The sequence below is a fragment of the Schistocerca gregaria genome, unplaced genomic scaffold (assembly GCF_023897955.1).
Source record: "Schistocerca gregaria isolate iqSchGreg1 unplaced genomic scaffold, iqSchGreg1.2 ptg000169l, whole genome shotgun sequence".
NCBI lineage: Eukaryota > Metazoa > Arthropoda > Insecta > Orthoptera > Acrididae > Schistocerca > Schistocerca gregaria.
Genome location: NW_026061724.1, coordinates 3,478,293 through 3,496,064, shown reverse-complemented (window position 1 = coordinate 3,496,064; position 17,772 = coordinate 3,478,293).

The window sequence follows — 17,772 nt, the reverse complement described above, 5'->3', positions numbered from 1 at the left end:
AACCCAAGCGTGACAGCATTCAAACCTGTAATCTTCAGATCCGAAATCCGACGCCTTATCCATTAGGCCACACGGTCACTGACGACCAACATTTACATGTATACGACTCATCTCGAAACGCTCACACCCCTGAGGATTTGTGTTTTCGTTCTACACAGCCGCTGCCCCTTGCTCTTTCCCACCCATTCGTTACATTCAACCTCTGACGAGACCGACCAAATATAGACTGAGAAACAAGACCACACACTTTGTGCATTCGGAATCGAAGGCAGGGCGTCCCTCGCTGCATTTGCTACGATTGCCATTTGCTACTTCTGCAGAAGCGGCGGCGGCGGCGACGACGACGACGACGACGACGACGACGACGAATATCGCGAGAGGCTTTGAGATATGTGAGAAATACATCTATAAAATGTAACGCAGACTGCCTCGTCCCACCTTATGCTGTACCGCTTTGGCAAATGCTTTATCTGCGCCATTCGCCTTAATCGCATCTGAGAGTAATTCTTAAAAAAACGCCTGTCGCTAATTGTTCGTCATCACAGATACTGTTTGCTATACGGCCACGACGCGCAACTGATTTCCAAAATTCATCTTTCTCCTGTGAGGATGGAACTTACGACCCCTCGTTTATTAGACCAGTGCTCTACCACTGAGCTAAAGACGCGCGGCCTAGAGGTACTCTTGGGTACTTCGTCCTTACGGTCGTCTGCATCATCAGACTTTAGCTGACAACACTTCATATTACCGGCTAATATTTGCAGCTATTTCGACAAATTACTGCTTGGCTACACATCTGACACGTAACCGATGTGCTCTCCAAACAACAACACTTGCATTTCAGAACATGTCTTTCACACATGTCTACAAAATCACCTTCACCTTCAAATACAGTTTCCTTGCGACTGACAGATACGTAGGCAAAGTTTAAAGTTGCTATTTCCATTAAATCTCGTTAATCAGAAAAACGGTAATTTACACCTGCAGCGGAACAAAATTCCGTTCCGCCCAGCGTCTGGCTCGAACCCACGACCCTGGGATTAAGAGTCTGACACTCTACCGACTGAGCTAGCCAGCTACCTCGGTGAATACCTGCCGGGTAGCACGTCACACAGTACTCGTTTGGGTTGGGTGGTCCCATACAGAATCTCTCCATGGTGCCTAATGTTTTCCTAACGTCACACTCGTCACGTACTTCACTTTTATGTCATAATCATTTCTGAGAGGTAAAGAAATTGCATGACAACATGCAGAGCTAGTGGCGTCAAAATTAACACACATACTTTATGTGACTCAAAAGCCGAACGAGTTACTTTACGACCTTGTTTTATATGTGCAAGTGCCAGTCAAAACTCGCGGTGTCGGCACTCTGCCGACCATTTCGCTAGTTAACACCGGTCTTGTTGTGTGTGTTTCAAGCTCAAGAGCATCTCCAAGCAAAAAATGGTCAACAGCAACATTCAGACGGTTTCGTACTGCTCAATTGCTACATTAAAACGTTATGTTTCTTTTTCAGAACTGGAAAAACACAAGCGTGACAGCATTCAAACCTGTAATCTTCAGATCCGAAATCCGACGCCTTATCCATTAGGCCACACGGTCACTGACGACCAACATTTACATGTATACGACTCATCTCGAAACGCTCACACCCCTGAGGATTTGTGTTTTCGTTCTACACAGCCGCTGCCCCTTGCTCTTTCCCACCCATTCGTTACATTCAACCTCTGACGAGACCGACCAAATATAGACTGAGAAACAAGACCACACACTTTGTGCATTCGGAATCGAAGGCAGGGCGTCCCTCGCTGCATTTGCTACGATTGCCATTTGCTACTTCTGCAGAAGCGGCGGCGGCGGCGGCGGCGGCGGCGGCGGCGACGACGACGACGACGACGACGACGAATATCGCGAGAGGCTTTGAGATATGTGAGAAATACATCTATAAAATGTAACTCAGACTGCCTCGTCCCACCTTATGCTGTACCGCTTTGGCAAATGCTTTATCTGCGCCATTCGCCTTAATCGCATCTGAGAGTAATTCATAAAAAAAACGCCTGTCGCTAATTGTTCGTCATCACAGGTACTGTTTGCTATACGGCCACGACGCGCAACTGATTTCTAAAATTCATCTTTCTCCTGTGAGGACGGAACTTACGACCCCTCGTTTATTAGACCAGTGCTGTACCACTGAGCTAAAGACGCGCGGCCTAGCGGTACTCTTGGGTACTTCGTCCTTACGGTCGTCTGCATCATCAGACTTTAGCTGACAACACTTCATATTACCGGCTAATATTTGCAGCTATTTCGACAAATTACTGCTTGGCTACACATCTGACACGTAACCGATGTGCTCTCCAAACAACAACACTTGCATTTCAGAACATGTCTTTCACACATGTCTACAAAATCACCTTCACCTTCAAATACAGTTTCCTTGCGACGGACAGAGACGTAGGCAAAGTTTAAAGTTGCTATTTCCATTAAATCTCGTTAATCAGAAAAACGGTAATTTACACCTGCAGCGGAACAAAATTCCGTTCCGCCCAGCGTCTGGCTCGAACCCACGACCCTGGGATTAAGAGTCTGACACTCTACCGACTGAGCTAGCCGGCTACCTCGGTGAATACCTGCCGGGTAGCACGTCACACAGTACTCGTTTGGGTTGGGTGGTCCCATACAGAATCTCTCCATGGTGCCTAATGTTTTCCTAACGTCACACTCGTCACGTACTTCACTTTTATGTCATAATCATTTCTGAGAGGTAAAGAAATTGCATGACAACATGCAGAGTTAGTGGCGTCAAAATTAACACACATACTTTATGTGACTCAAAAGCCGAACGAGTTACTTTACGACCTTGTTTTATATGTGCAAGTGCCAGTCAAAACTCGCGGTGTCGGCACTCTGCCGACCATTTCGCTAGTTAACACCGGTCTTGTTGTGTGTGTTTCAAGCTCAAGAGCATCTCCAAGCAAAAAATGGTCAACAGCAACATTCAGACGGTTTCGTACTGCTCAATTGCTACATTAAAACGTTATGTTTCTTTTTCAGAACTGTAAAAACACAAGCGTGACAGCATTCAAACCTGTAATCTTCAGATCCGAAATCCGACGCCTTATCCATTAGGCCACACGGTCACTGACGACCAACATTTACATGTATACGACTCATCTCGAAACGCTCACACCCCTGAGGATTTGTGTTTTCGTTCTACACAGCCGCTGCCCCTTGCTCTTTCCCACCCATTCGTTACATTCAACCTCTGACGAGACCGACCAAATATAGACTGAGAAACAAGACCACACACTTTGTGCATTCGGAATCGAAGGCAGGGCGTCCCTCGCCGCATTTGCTACGAGAACACGTCTTTCACACATGTCTACAAAATCACCTTCACCTTCAAATACAGTTTCCTTGCGACTGACAGAGACGTAGGCAAAGTTTAAAGTTGCTATTTCCATTAAATCTCGTTAATCAGAAAAACGGTAATTTACACCTGCAGCGGAACAAAATTCCGTTCCGCCCAGCGTCTGGCTCGAACCCATGACCCTGGGATTAAGAGTCTGACACTCTACCGACTGAGCTAGCCGGCTACCTCGGTGAATACCTGCCGGGTAGCACGTCACACAGTACTCGTTTGGGTTGGGTGGTCCCATACAGAATCTCTCCATGGCGCCTAATGTTTTCTTAACGTCACACTCGTCACGTACTTCACTTTTATGTCATAATCATTTCTGAGAGGTAAAGAAATTGCATGACAACATGCAGAGCTAGTGGCGTCAAAATTAACACACATACTTTATGTGACTCAAAAGCCGAACGAGTTACTTTACGACCTTGTTTTATATGTGCAAGTGCCAGTCAAAACTCGCGGTGTCGGCACTCTGCCGACCATTTCGCTAGTTAACACCGGTCTTGTTGTGTGTGTTTCAAGCTCAAGAGCATCTCCAAGCAAAAAATGGTCAACAGCAACATTCAGACGGTTTCGTACAGCTCAATTGCTACATTAAAACGTTATGTTTCTTTTTCAGAACTGGAAAAACACAAGCGTGACAGCATTCAAACCTGTCATCTTCAGATCCGAAATCCGACGCCTTATCCATTAGGCCACACGGTCACTGACGACCAACATTCACATGTATACGACTCATCTCGAAACGCTCACACCCCTGAGGATTTGTGTTTTCGTTCTACACAGCCGCTGCCCCTTGCTCTTTCCCACCCATTCGTTACATTCAACCTCTGACGAGACCGACCAAATATAGACTGAGAAACAAGACCACACACTTTGTGCATTCGGAATCGAAGGCAGGGCGTCCCTCGCTGCATTTGCTACGATTGCCATTTGCTACTTCTGCAGAAGCGGCGGCGGCGGCGGCGGCGGCGGCGGCGGCGACGACGACGACGACGAATATCGCGAGAGGCTTTGAGATATGTGAGAAATACATCTATAAAATGTAATTCAGACTGCCTCGTCCCACCTTATGCTGTACCGCTTTGGCAAATGCTTTATCTGCGCCATTCGCCTTAATCGCATCTGAGAGTAATTCTTAAAAAAACGCCTGTCGCTAATTGTTCGTCATCACAGATACTGTTTGCTATACGGCCACGACGCGCAACTGATTTCCAAAATTCATCTTTCTCCTGTGAGGATGGAACTTACGACCCCTCGTTTATTAGACCAGTGCTCTACCACTGAGCTAAAGACGCGCGGCCTAGCGGTACTCTTGGGTACTTCGTCCTTACGGTCGTCTGCATCATCAGACTTTAGCTGACAACACTTCATATTACCGGCTAATATTTGCAGCTATTTCGACAAATTACTGCTTGGCTACACATCTGACACGTAACCGATGTGCTCTCCAAACAACAACACTTGCATTTCAGAACACGTCTTTCACACATGTCTACAAAATCACCTTCACCTTCAAATACAGTTTCCTTGCGACTGACAGAGACGTAGGCAAAGTTTAAAGTTGCTATTTCCATTAAATCTCGTTAATCAGAAAAACGGTAATTTACACCTGCAGCGGAACAAAATTCCGTTCCGCCCAGCGTCTGGCTCGAACCCACGACCCTGGGATTAAGAGTCTGACACTCTACCGACTGAGCTAGCCGGCTACCTCGGTGAATACCTGCCGGGTAGCACGTCACACAGTACTCGTTTGGGTTGGGTGGTCCCATACAGAATCTCTCCATGGTGCCTAATGTTTTCTTAACGTCACACTCGTCACGTACTTCACTTTTATGTCATAATCATTTCTGAGAGGTAAAGAAATTGCATGACAACATGCAGAGCTAGTGGCGTCAAAATTAACACACATACTTTATGTGACTCAAAAGCCGAACGAGTTACTTTACGACGTTGTTTTAGATGTGCAAGTGATAGTCAAAACTCGCTGTGTCGGCACTCTGCCGACCATTTCGCTAGTTAACACCGGTCTTGTTGTGTGTGTTTCAAGCTCAAGAGCATCTCCAAGCAAAAAATGGTCAACAGCAACATTCAGACGGTTTCGTACTGCTCAATTGCTACATTAAAACGTTATGTTTCTTTTTCAGAACTGGAAAAACACAAGCGTGACAGCATTCGAACCTGTAATCTTCAGATCCGAAATCCGACGCATTATCCATTAGGCCACACGGTCACTGACGACCAACATTTACATGTATACGACTCATCTCGAAACGCTCACACCCCTGAGGATTTGTGTTTTCGTTCTACACAGCCGCTGCCCCTTGCTCTTTCCCACCCATTCGTTACATTCAACCTCTGACGAGACCGACCAAATATAGACTGAGAAACAAGACCACACACTTTGTGCATTCGGAATCGAAGGCAGGGCGTCCCTCGCTGCATTTGCTACGATTGCCATTTGCTACTTCTTCAGAAGCGGCGGCGGCGGCGGCGGCGGCGGCGGCGGCGGCGGCGACGACGACGACGACGACGACGAATATCGCGAGAGGCTTTGAGATATGTGAGAAATACATCTATAAAATGTAACTCAGACTGCCTCGTCCCACCTTATGCTGTACCGCTTTGGCAAATGCTTTATCTGCGCCATTCGCCTTAATCGCATCTGAGAGTAATTCTTAAAAAAACGCCTGTCGCTAATTGTTCGTCATCACAGGTACTGTTTGCTATACGGCCACGACGCGCAACTGATTTCTAAAATTCATCTTTCTCCTGTGAGGACGGAACTTACGACCCCTCGTTTATTAGACCAGTGCTGTACCACTGAGCTAAAGACGCGCGGCCTAGCGGTACTCTTGGGTACTTCGTCCTTACGGTCGTCTGCATCATCAGACTTTAGCTGACAACACTTCATATTACCGGCTAATATTTGCAGCTATTTCGACAAATTACTGCTTGGCTACACATCTGACACGTAACCGATGTGCTCTCCAAACAACAACACTTGCATTTCAGAACATGTCTTTCACACATGTCTACAAAATCACCTTCACCTTCAAATACAGTTTCCTTGCGACGGACAGAGACGTAGGCAAAGTTTAAAGTTGCTATTTCCATTAAATCTCGTTAATCAGAAAAACGGTAATTTACACCTGCAGCGGAACAAAATTCCGTTCCGCCCAGCGTCTCGCTCGAACCCACGACCCTGGGATTAAGAGTCTGACACTCTACCGACTGAGCTAGCCGGCTACCTCGGTGAATACCTGCCGGGTAGCACGTCACACAGTACTCGTTTGGGTTGGGTGGTCCCATACAGAATCTCTCCATGGTGCCTAATGTTTTCCTAACGTCACACTCGTCACGTACTTCACTTTTATGTCATAATCATTTCTGAGAGGTAAAGAAATTGCATGACAACATGCAGAGCTAGTGGCGTCAAAATTAACACACATACTTTATGTGACTCAAAAGCCGAACGAGTTACTTTACGACCTTGTTTTATATGTGCAAGTGCCAGTCAAAACTCGCGGTGTCGGCACTCTGCCGACCATTTCGCTAGTTAACACCGGTCTTGTTGTGTGTGTTTCAAGCTCAAGAGCATCTCCAAGCAAAAAATGGTCAACAGCAACATTCAGACGGTTTCGTACTGCTCAATTGCTACATTAAAACGTTATGTTTCTTTTTCAGAACTGTAAAAACACAAGCGTGACAGCATTCAAACCTGTAATCTTCAGATCCGAAATCCGACGCCTTATCCATTAGGCCACACGGTCACTGACGACCAACATTTACATGTATACGACTCATCTCGAAACGCTCACACCCCTGAGGATTTGTGTTTTCGTTCTACACAGCCGCTGCCCCTTGCTCTTTCCCACCCATTCGTTACATTCAACCTCTGACGAGACCGACCAAATATAGACTGAGAAACAAGACCACACACTTTGTGCATTCGGAATCGAAGGCAGGGCGTCCCTAGCCGCATTTGCTACGATTGCCATTTGCTACTTCTGCAGAAGCGGCGGCGGCGACGACGACGACGACGACGACGACGACGACGACGAATATCGCGAGAGGCTTTGAGATATGTGAGAAATACATCTATAAAATGTAATTCAGACTGCCTCGTCCCACCTTATGCTGTACCGCTTTGGCAAATGCTTTATCTGCGCCATTCGCCTTAATCGCATCTGAGAGTAATTCTTAAAAAAACGCCTGTCGCTAATTGTTCGTCATCACAGATACTGTTTGCTATACGGCCACGACGCGCAACTGATTTCCAAAATTCATCTTTCTCCTGTGAGGATGGAACTTACGACCCCTCGTTTATTAGACCAGTGCTCTACCACTGAGCTAAAGACGCGCGGCCTAGCGGTACTCTTGGGTACTTCGTCCTTACGGTCGTCTGCATCATCAGACTTTAGCTGACAACACTTCATATTACCGGCTAATATTTGCAGCTATTTCGACAAATTACTGCTTGGCTACACATCTGACACGTAACCGATGTGCTCTCCAAACAACAACACTTGCATTTCAGAACACGTCTTTCACACATGTCTACAAAATCACCTTCACCTTCAAATACAGTTTCCTTGCGACTGACAGAGACGTAGGCAAAGTTTAAAGTTGCTATTTCCATTAAATCTCGTTAATCAGAAAAACGGTAATTTACACCTGCAGCGGAACAAAATTCCGTTCCGCCCAGCGTCTGGCTCGAACCCACGACCCTGGGATTAAGAGTCTGACACTCTACCGACTGAGCTAGCCGGCTACCTCGGTGAATACCTGCCGGGTAGCACGTCACACAGTACTCGTTTGGGTTGGGTGGTCCCATACAGAATCTCTCCATGGTGCCTAATGTTTTCTTAACGTCACACTCGTCACGTACTTCACTTTTATGTCATAATCATTTCTGAGAGGTAAAGAAATTGCATGACAACATGCAGAGCTAGTGGCGTCAAAATTAACACACATACTTTATGTGACTCAAAAGCCGAACGAGTTACTTTACGACGTTGTTTTAGATGTGCAAGTGATAGTCAAAACTCGCTGTGTCGGCACTCTGCCGACCATTTCGCTAGTTAACACCGGTCTTGTTGTGTGTGTTTCAAGCTCAAGAGCATCTCCAAGCAAAAAATGGTCAACAGCAACATTCAGACGGTTTCGTACTGCTCAATTGCTACATTAAAACGTTATGTTTCTTTTTCAGAACTGGAAAAACACAAGCGTGACAGCATTCGAACCTGTAATCTTCAGATCCGAAATCCGACGCATTATCCATTAGGCCACACGGTCACTGACGACCAACATTTACATGTATACGACTCATCTCGAAACGCTCACACCCCTGAGGATTTGTGTTTTCGTTCTACACAGCCGCTGCCCCTTGCTCTTTCCCACCCATTCGTTACATTCAACCTCTGACGAGACCGACCAAATATAGACTGAGAAACAAGACCACACACTTTGTGCATTCGGAATCGAAGGCAGGGCGTCCCTCGCCGCATTTGCTACGAGAACACGTCTTTCACACATGTCTACAAAATCACCTTCACCTTCAAATACAGTTGCCTTGCGACTGACAGAGACGTAGGCAAAGTTTAAAGTTGCTATTTCCATTAAATCTCGTTAATCAGAAAAACGGTAATTTACACCTGCAGCGGAACAAAATTCCGTTCCGCCCAGCGTCTGGCTCGAACCCACGACCCTGGGATTAAGAGTCTGACACTCTACCGACTGAGCTAGCCGGCTACCTCGGTGAATACCTGCCGGGTAGCACGTCACACAGTACTCGTTTGGGTTGGGTGGTCCCATACAGAATCTCTCCACGGTGCCTAATGTTTTCTTAACGTCACACTCGTCACGTACTTCACTTTTATGTCATAATCATTTCTGAGAGGTAAAGAAATTGCATGACAACATGCAGAGCTAGTGGCGTCAAAATTAACACACATACTTTATGTGACTCAAAAGCCGAACGAGTTACTTTACGACCTTGTTTTATATGTGCAAGTGCCAGTCAAAACTCGCGGTGTCGGCACTCTGCCGACCATTTCGCTAGTTAACACCGGTCTTGTTGTGTGTGTTTCAAGCTCAAGAGCATCTCCAAGCAAAAAATGGTCAACAGCAACATTCAGACGGTTTCGTACTGCTCAATTGCTACATTAAAACGTTATGTTTCTCTTTCAGAACTGGAAAAACACAAGCGTGACAGCATTCAATCCTGTAATCTTCAGATCCGAAATCCGACGCCTTATCCATTAGGCCACACGGTCACTGACGACCAACATTTACATGTATACGACTCATCTCGAAACGCTCACACCCCTGAGGATTTGTGTTTTCGTTCTACACAGCCGCTGCCCCTTGCTCTTTCCCACCCATTCGTTACATTCAACCTCTGACGAGACCGACCAAATATAGACTGAGAAACAAGACCACACACTTTGTGCATTCGGAATCGAAGGCAGGGCGTCCCTCGCTGCATTTGCTACGATTGCCATTTGCTACTTCTGCAGAAGCGGCGGCGGCGGCGGCGGCGGCGGCGGCGGCGGCGGCGGCGGCGACGACGACGACGACGACGACGAATATCGCGAGAGGCTTTGAGATATGTGAGAAATACATCTATAAAATGTAACTCAGACTGCCTCGTCCCACCTTATGCTGTACCGCTTTGGCAAATGCTTTATCTGCGCCATTCGCCTTAATCGCATCTGAGAGTAATTCTTAAAAAAACGCCTGTCGCTAATTGTTCGTCATCACAGGTACTGTTTGCTATACGGCCACGACGCGCAACTGATTTCTAAAATTCATCTTTCTCCTGTGAGGACGGAACTTACGACCCCTCGTTTATTAGACCAGTGCTGTACCACTGAGCTAAAGACGCGCGGCCTAGCGGTACTCTTGGGTACTTCGTCCTTACGGTCGTCTGCATCATCAGACTTTAGCTGACAACACTTCATATTACCGGCTAATATTTGCAGCTATTTCGACAAATTACTGCTTGGCTACACATCTGACACGTAACCGATGTGCTCTCCAAACAACAACACTTGCATTTCAGAACATGTCTTTCACACATGTCTACAAAATCACCTTCACCTTCAAATACAGTTTCCTTGCGACGGACAGAGACGTAGGCAAAGTTTAAAGTTGCTATTTCCATTAAATCTCGTTAATCAGAAAAACGGTAATTTACACCTGCAGCGGAACAAAATTCCGTTCCGCCCAGCGTCTGGCTCGAACCCACGACCCTGGGATTAAGAGTCTGACACTCTACCGACTGAGCTAGCCGGCTATCTCGGTGAATACCTGCCGGGTAGCACGTCACACAGTACTCGTTTGGGTTGGGTGGTCCCATACAGAATCTCTCCATGGTGCCTAATGTTTTCCTAACGTCACACTCGTCACGTACTTCACTTTTATGTCATAATCATTTCTGAGAGGTAAAGAAATTGCATGACAACATGCAGAGCTAGTGGCGTCAAAATTAACACACATACTTTATGTGACTCAAAAGCCGAACGAGTTACTTTACGACCTTGTTTTATATGTGCAAGTGCCAGTCAAAACTCGCGGTGTCGGCACTCTGCCGACCATTTCGCTAGTTAACACCGGTCTTGTTGTGTGTGTTTCAAGCTCAAGAGCATCTCCAAGCAAAAAATGGTCAACAGCAACATTCAGACGGTTTCGTACTGCTCAATTGCTACATTAAAACGTTATGTTTCTTTTTCAGAACTGTAAAAACACAAGCGTGACAGCATTCAAACCTGTAATCTTCAGATCCGAAATCCGACGCCTTATCCATTAGGCCACACGGTCACTGACGACCAACATTTACATGTATACGACTCATCTCGAAACGCTCACACCCCTGAGGATTTGTGTTTTCGTTCTACACAGCCGCTGCCCCTTGCTCTTTCCCACCCATTCGTTACATTCAACCTCTGACGAGACCGACCAAATATAGACTGAGAAACAAGACCACACACTTTGTGCATTCGGAATCGAAGGCAGGGCGTCCCTCGCCGCATTTGCTACGATTGCCATTTGCTACTTCTGCAGAAGCGGCGGCGGCGGCGGCGGCGGCGGCGGCGGCGACGACGACGACGACGACGACGAATATCGCGAGAGGCTTTGAGATATGTGAGAAATACATCTATAAAATGTAACTCAGACTGCCTCGTCCCACCTTATGCTGTACCGCTTTGGCAAATGCTTTATCTGCGCCATTCGCCTTAATCGCATCTGAGAGTAATTCTTAAAAAAACGCCTGTCGCTAATTGTTCGTCATCACAGGTACTGTTTGCTATACGGCCACGACGCGCAACTGATTTCTAAAATTCATCTTTCTCCTGTGAGGACGGAACTTACGACCCCTCGTTTATTAGACCAGTGCTGTACCACTGAGCTAAAGACGCGCGGCCTAGCGGTACTCTTGGGTACTTCGTCCTTACGGTCGTCTGCATCATCAGACTTTAGCTGACAACACTTCATATTACCGGCTAATATTTGCAGCTATTTCGACAAATTACTGCTTGGCTACACATCTGACACGTAACCGATGTGCTCTCCAAACAACAACACTTGCATTTCAGAACATGTCTTTCACACATGTCTACAAAATCACCTTCACCTTCAAATACAGTTTCCTTGCGACGGACAGAGACGTAGGCAAAGTTTAAAGTTGCTATTTCCATTAAATCTCGTTAATCAGAAAAACGGTAATTTACACCTGCAGCGGAACAAAATTCCGTTCCGCCCAGCGTCTGGCTCGAACCCACGACCCTGGGATTAAGAGTCTGACACTCTACCGACTGAGCTAGCCGGCTACCTCGGTGAATACCTGCCGGGTAGCACGTCACACAGTACTCGTTTGGGTTGGGTGGTCCCATACAGAATCTCTCCATGGTGCCTAATGTTTTCTTAACGTCACACTCGTCACGTACTTCACTTTTATGTCATAATCATTTCTGAGAGGTAAAGAAATTGCATGACAACATGCAGAGCTAGTGGCGTCAAAATTAACACACATACTTTATGTGACTCAAAAGCCGAACGAGTTACTTTACGACCTTGTTTTATATGTGCAAGTGCCAGTCAAAACTCGCGGTGTCGGCACTCTGCCGACCATTTCGCTAGTTAACACCGGTCTTGTTGTGTGTGTTTCAAGCTCAAGAGCATCTCCAAGCAAAAAATGGTCAACAGCAACATTCAGACGGTTTCGTACTGCTCAATTGCTACATTAAAACGTTATGTTTCTTTTTCAGAACTGTAAAAACACAAGCGTGACAGCATTCAAACCTGTAATCTTCAGATCCGAAATCCGACGCCTTATCCATTAGGCCACACGGTCACTGACGACCAACATTTACATGTATACGACTCATCTCGAAACGCTCACACCCCTGAGGATTTGTGTTTTCGTTCTACACAGCCGCTGCCCCTTGCTCTTTCCCACCCATTCGTTACATTCAACCTCTGACGTGACCGACCAAATATAGACTGAGAAACAAGACCACACACTTTGTGCATTCGGAATCGAAGGCAGGGCGTCCCTCGCCGCATTTGCTACGAGAACACGTCTTTCACACATGTCTACAAAATCACCTTCACCTTCAAATACAGTTGCCTTGCGACTGACAGAGACGTAGGCAAAGTTTAAAGTTGCTATTTCCATTAAATCTCGTTAATCAGAAAAACGGTAATTTACACCTGCAGCGGAACAAAATTCCGTTCCGCCCAGCGTCTGGCTCGAACCCACGACCCTGGGATTAAGAGTCTGACACTCTACCGACTGAGCTAGCCGGCTACCTCGGTGAATACCTGCCGGGTAGCACGTCACACAGTACTCGTTTGGGTTGGGTGGTCCCATACAGAATCTCTCCACGGTGCCTAATGTTTTCTTAACGTCACACTCGTCACGTACTTCACTTTTATGTCATAATCATTTCTGAGAGGTAAAGAAATTGCATGACAACATGCAGAGCTAGTGGCGTCAAAATTAACACACATACTTTATGTGACTCAAAAGCCGAACGAGTTACTTTACGACCTTGTTTTATATGTGCAAGTGCCAGTCAAAACTCGCGGTGTCGGCACTCTGCCGACCATTTCGCTAGTTAACACCGGTCTTGTTGTGTGTGTTTCAAGCTCAAGAGCATCTCCAAGCAAAAAATGGTCAACAGCAACATTCAGACGGTTTCGTACTGCTCAATTGCTACATTAAAACGTTATGTTTCTCTTTCAGAACTGGAAAAACACAAGCGTGACAGCATTCAATCCTGTAATCTTCAGATCCGAAATCCGACGCCTTATCCATTAGGCCACACGGTCACTGACGACCAACATTTACATGTATACGACTCATCTCGAAACGCTCACACCCCTGAGGATTTGTGTTTTCGTTCTACACAGCCGCTGCCCCTTGCTCTTTCCCACCCATTCGTTACATTCAACCTCTGACGAGACCGACCAAATATAGACTGAGAAACAAGACCACACACTTTGTGCATTCGGAATCGAAGGCAGGGCGTCCCTCGCTGCATTTGCTACGATTGCCATTTGCTACTTCTGCAGAAGCGGCGGCGGCGGCGGCGGCGGCGGCGGCGGCGGCGGCGGCGGCGACGACGACGACGAATATCGCGAGAGGCTTTGAGATATGTGAGAAATACATCTATAAAATGTAACTCAGACTGCCTCGTCCCACCTTATGCTGTACCGCTTTGGCAAATGCTTTATCTGCGCCATTCGCCTTAATCGCATCTGAGAGTAATTCTTAAAAAAACGCCTGTCGCTAATTGTTCGTCATCACAGGTACTGTTTGCTATACGGCCACGACGCGCAACTGATTTCTAAAATTCATCTTTCTCCTGTGAGGACGGAACTTACGACCCCTCGTTTATTAGACCAGTGCTGTACCACTGAGCTAAAGACGCGCGGCCTAGCGGTACTCTTGGGTACTTCGTCCTTACGGTCGTCTGCATCATCAGACTTTAGCTGACAACACTTCATATTACCGGCTAATATTTGCAGCTATTTCGACAAATTACTGCTTGGCTACACATCTGACACGTAACCGATGTGCTCTCCAAACAACAACACTTGCATTTCAGAACATGTCTTTCACACATGTCTACAAAATCACCTTCACCTTCAAATACAGTTTCCTTGCGACGGACAGAGACGTAGGCAAAGTTTAAAGTTGCTATTTCCATTAAATCTCGTTAATCAGAAAAACGGTAATTTACACCTGCAGCGGAACAAAATTCCGTTCCGCCCAGCGTCTGGCTCGAACCCACGACCCTGGGATTAAGAGTCTGACACTCTACCGACTGAGCTAGCCGGCTACCTCGGTGAATACCTGCCGGGTAGCACGTCACACAGTACTCGTTTGGGTTGGGTGGTCCCATACAGAATCTCTCCATGGTGCCTAATGTTTTCCTAACGTCACACTCGTCACGTACTTCACTTTTATGTCATAATCATTTCTGAGAGGTAAAGAAATTGCATGACAACATGCAGAGCTAGTGGCGTCAAAATTAACACACATACTTTATGTGACTCAAAAGCCGAACGAGTTACTTTACGACCTTGTTTTATATGTGCAAGTGCCAGTCAAAACTCGCGGTGTCGGCACTCTGCCGACCATTTCGCTAGTTAACACCGGTCTTGTTGTGTGTGTTTCAAGCTCAAGAGCATCTCCAAGCAAAAAATGGTCAACAGCAACATTCAGACGGTTTCGTACTGCTCAATTGCTACATTAAAACGTTATGTTTCTTTTTCAGAACTGTAAAAACACAAGCGTGACAGCATTCAAACCTGTAATCTTCAGATCCGAAATCCGACGCCTTATCCATTAGGCCACACGGTCACTGACGACCAACATTTACATGTATACGACTCATCTCGAAACGCTCACACCCCTGAGGATTTGTGTTTTCGTTCTACACAGCCGCTGCCCCTTGCTCTTTCCCACCCATTCGTTACATTCAACCTCTGACGTGACCGACCAAATATAGACTGAGAAACAAGACCACACACTTTGTGCATTCGGAATCGAAGGCAGGGCGTCCCTCGCCGCATTTGCTACGATTGCCATTTGCTACTTCTGCAGAAGCGGCGGCGGCGACGACGACGACGACGACGACGACGACGACGACGACGACGACGAATATCGCGAGAGGCTTTGAGATATGTGAGAAATACATCTATAAAATGTAATTCAGACTGCCTCGTCCCACCTTATGCTGTACCGCTTTGGCAAATGCTTTATCTGCGCCATTCGCCTTAATCGCATCTGAGAGTAATTCTTAAAAAAACGCCTGTCGCTAATTGTTCGTCATCACAGATACTGTTTGCTATACGGCCACGACGCGCAACTGATTTCCAAAATTCATCTTTCTCCTGTGAGGATGGAACTTACGACCCCTCGTTTATTAGACCAGTGCTCTACCACTGAGCTAAAGACGCGCGGCCTAGCGGTACTGTTGGGTACTTCGTCCTTACGGTCGTCTGCATCATCAGACTTTAGCTGACAACACTTCATATTACCGGCTAATATTTGCAGCTATTTCGACAAATTACTGCTTGGCTACACATCTGACACGTAACCGATGTGCTCTCCAAACAACAACACTTGCATTTCAGAACACGTCTTTCACACATGTCTACAAAATCACCTTCACCTTCAAATACAGTTTCCTTGCGACTGACAGAGACGTAGGCAAAGTTTAAAGTTGCTATTTCCATTAAATCTCGTTAATCAGAAAAACGGTAATTTACACCTGCAGCGGAACAAAATTCCGTTCCGCCCAGCGTCTGGCTCGAACCCACGACCCTGGGATTAAGAGTCTGACACTCTACCGACTGAGCTAGCCGGCTACCTCGGTGAATACCTGCCGGGTAGCACGTCACACAGTACTCGTTTGGGTTGGGTGGTCCCATACAGAATCTCTCCATGGTGCCTAATGTTTTCTTAACGTCACACTCGTCACGTACTTCACTTTTATGTCATAATCATTTCTGAGAGGTAAAGAAATTGCATGACAACATGCAGAGCTAGTGGCGTCAAAATTAACACACATACTTTATGTGACTCAAAAGCCGAACGAGTTACTTTACGACCTTGTTTTATATGTGCAAGTGCCAGTCAAAACTCGCGGTGTCGGCACTCTGCCGACCATTTCGCTAGTTAACACCGGTCTTGTTGTGTGTGTTTCAAGCTCAAGAGCATCTCCAAGCAAAAAATGGTCAACAGCAACATTCAGACGGTTTCGTACTGCTCAATTGCTACATTAAAACGTTATGTTTCTTGTTCAGAACTGTAAAAACACAAGCGTGACAGCATTCAAACCTGTAATCTTCAGATCCGAAATCCGACGCCTTATCCATTAGGCCACACGGTCACTGACGACCAACATTTACATGTATACGACTCATCTCGAAACGCTCACACCCCTGAGGATTTGTGTTTTCGTTCTACACAGCCGCTGCCCCTTGCTCTTTCCCACCCATTCGTTACATTCAACCTCTGACGAGACCGACCAAATATAGACTGAGAAACAAGACCACACACTTTGTGCATTCGGAATCGAAGGCAGGGCGTCCCTCGCCGCATTTGCTACGATTGCCATTTGCTACTTCTGCAGAAGCGGCGGCGGCGGCGGCGGCGGCGGCGGCGGCGACGACGACGACGACGACGACGAATATCGCGAGAGGCTTTGAGATATGTGAGAAATACATCTATAAAATGTAACTCAGACTGCCTCGTCCCACCTTATGCTGTACCGCTTTGGCAAATGCTTTATCTGCGCCATTCGCCTTAATCGCATCTGAGAGTAATTCTTAAAAAAACGCCTGTCGCTAATTGTTCGTCATCACAGGTACTGTTTGCTATACGGCCACGACGCGCAACTGATTTCTAAAATTCATCTTTCTCCTGTGAGGACGGAACTTACGACCCCTCGTTTATTAGACCAGTGCTGTACCACTGAGCTAAAGACGCGCGGCCTAGCGGTACTCTTGGGTACTTCGTCCTTACGGTCGTCTGCATCATCAGACTTTAGCTGACAACACTTCATATTACCGGCTAATATTTGCAGCTATTTCGACAAATTACTGCTTGGCTACACATCTGACACGTAACCGATGTGCTCTCCAAACAACAACACTTGCATTTCAGAACATGTCTTTCACACATGTCTACAAAATCACCTTCACCTTCAAATACAGTTTCCTTGCGACGGACAGAGACGTAGGCAAAGTTTAAAGTTGCTATTTCCATTAAATCTCGTTAATCAGAAAAACGGTAATTTACACCTGCAGCGGAACAAAATTCCGTTCCGCCCAGCGTC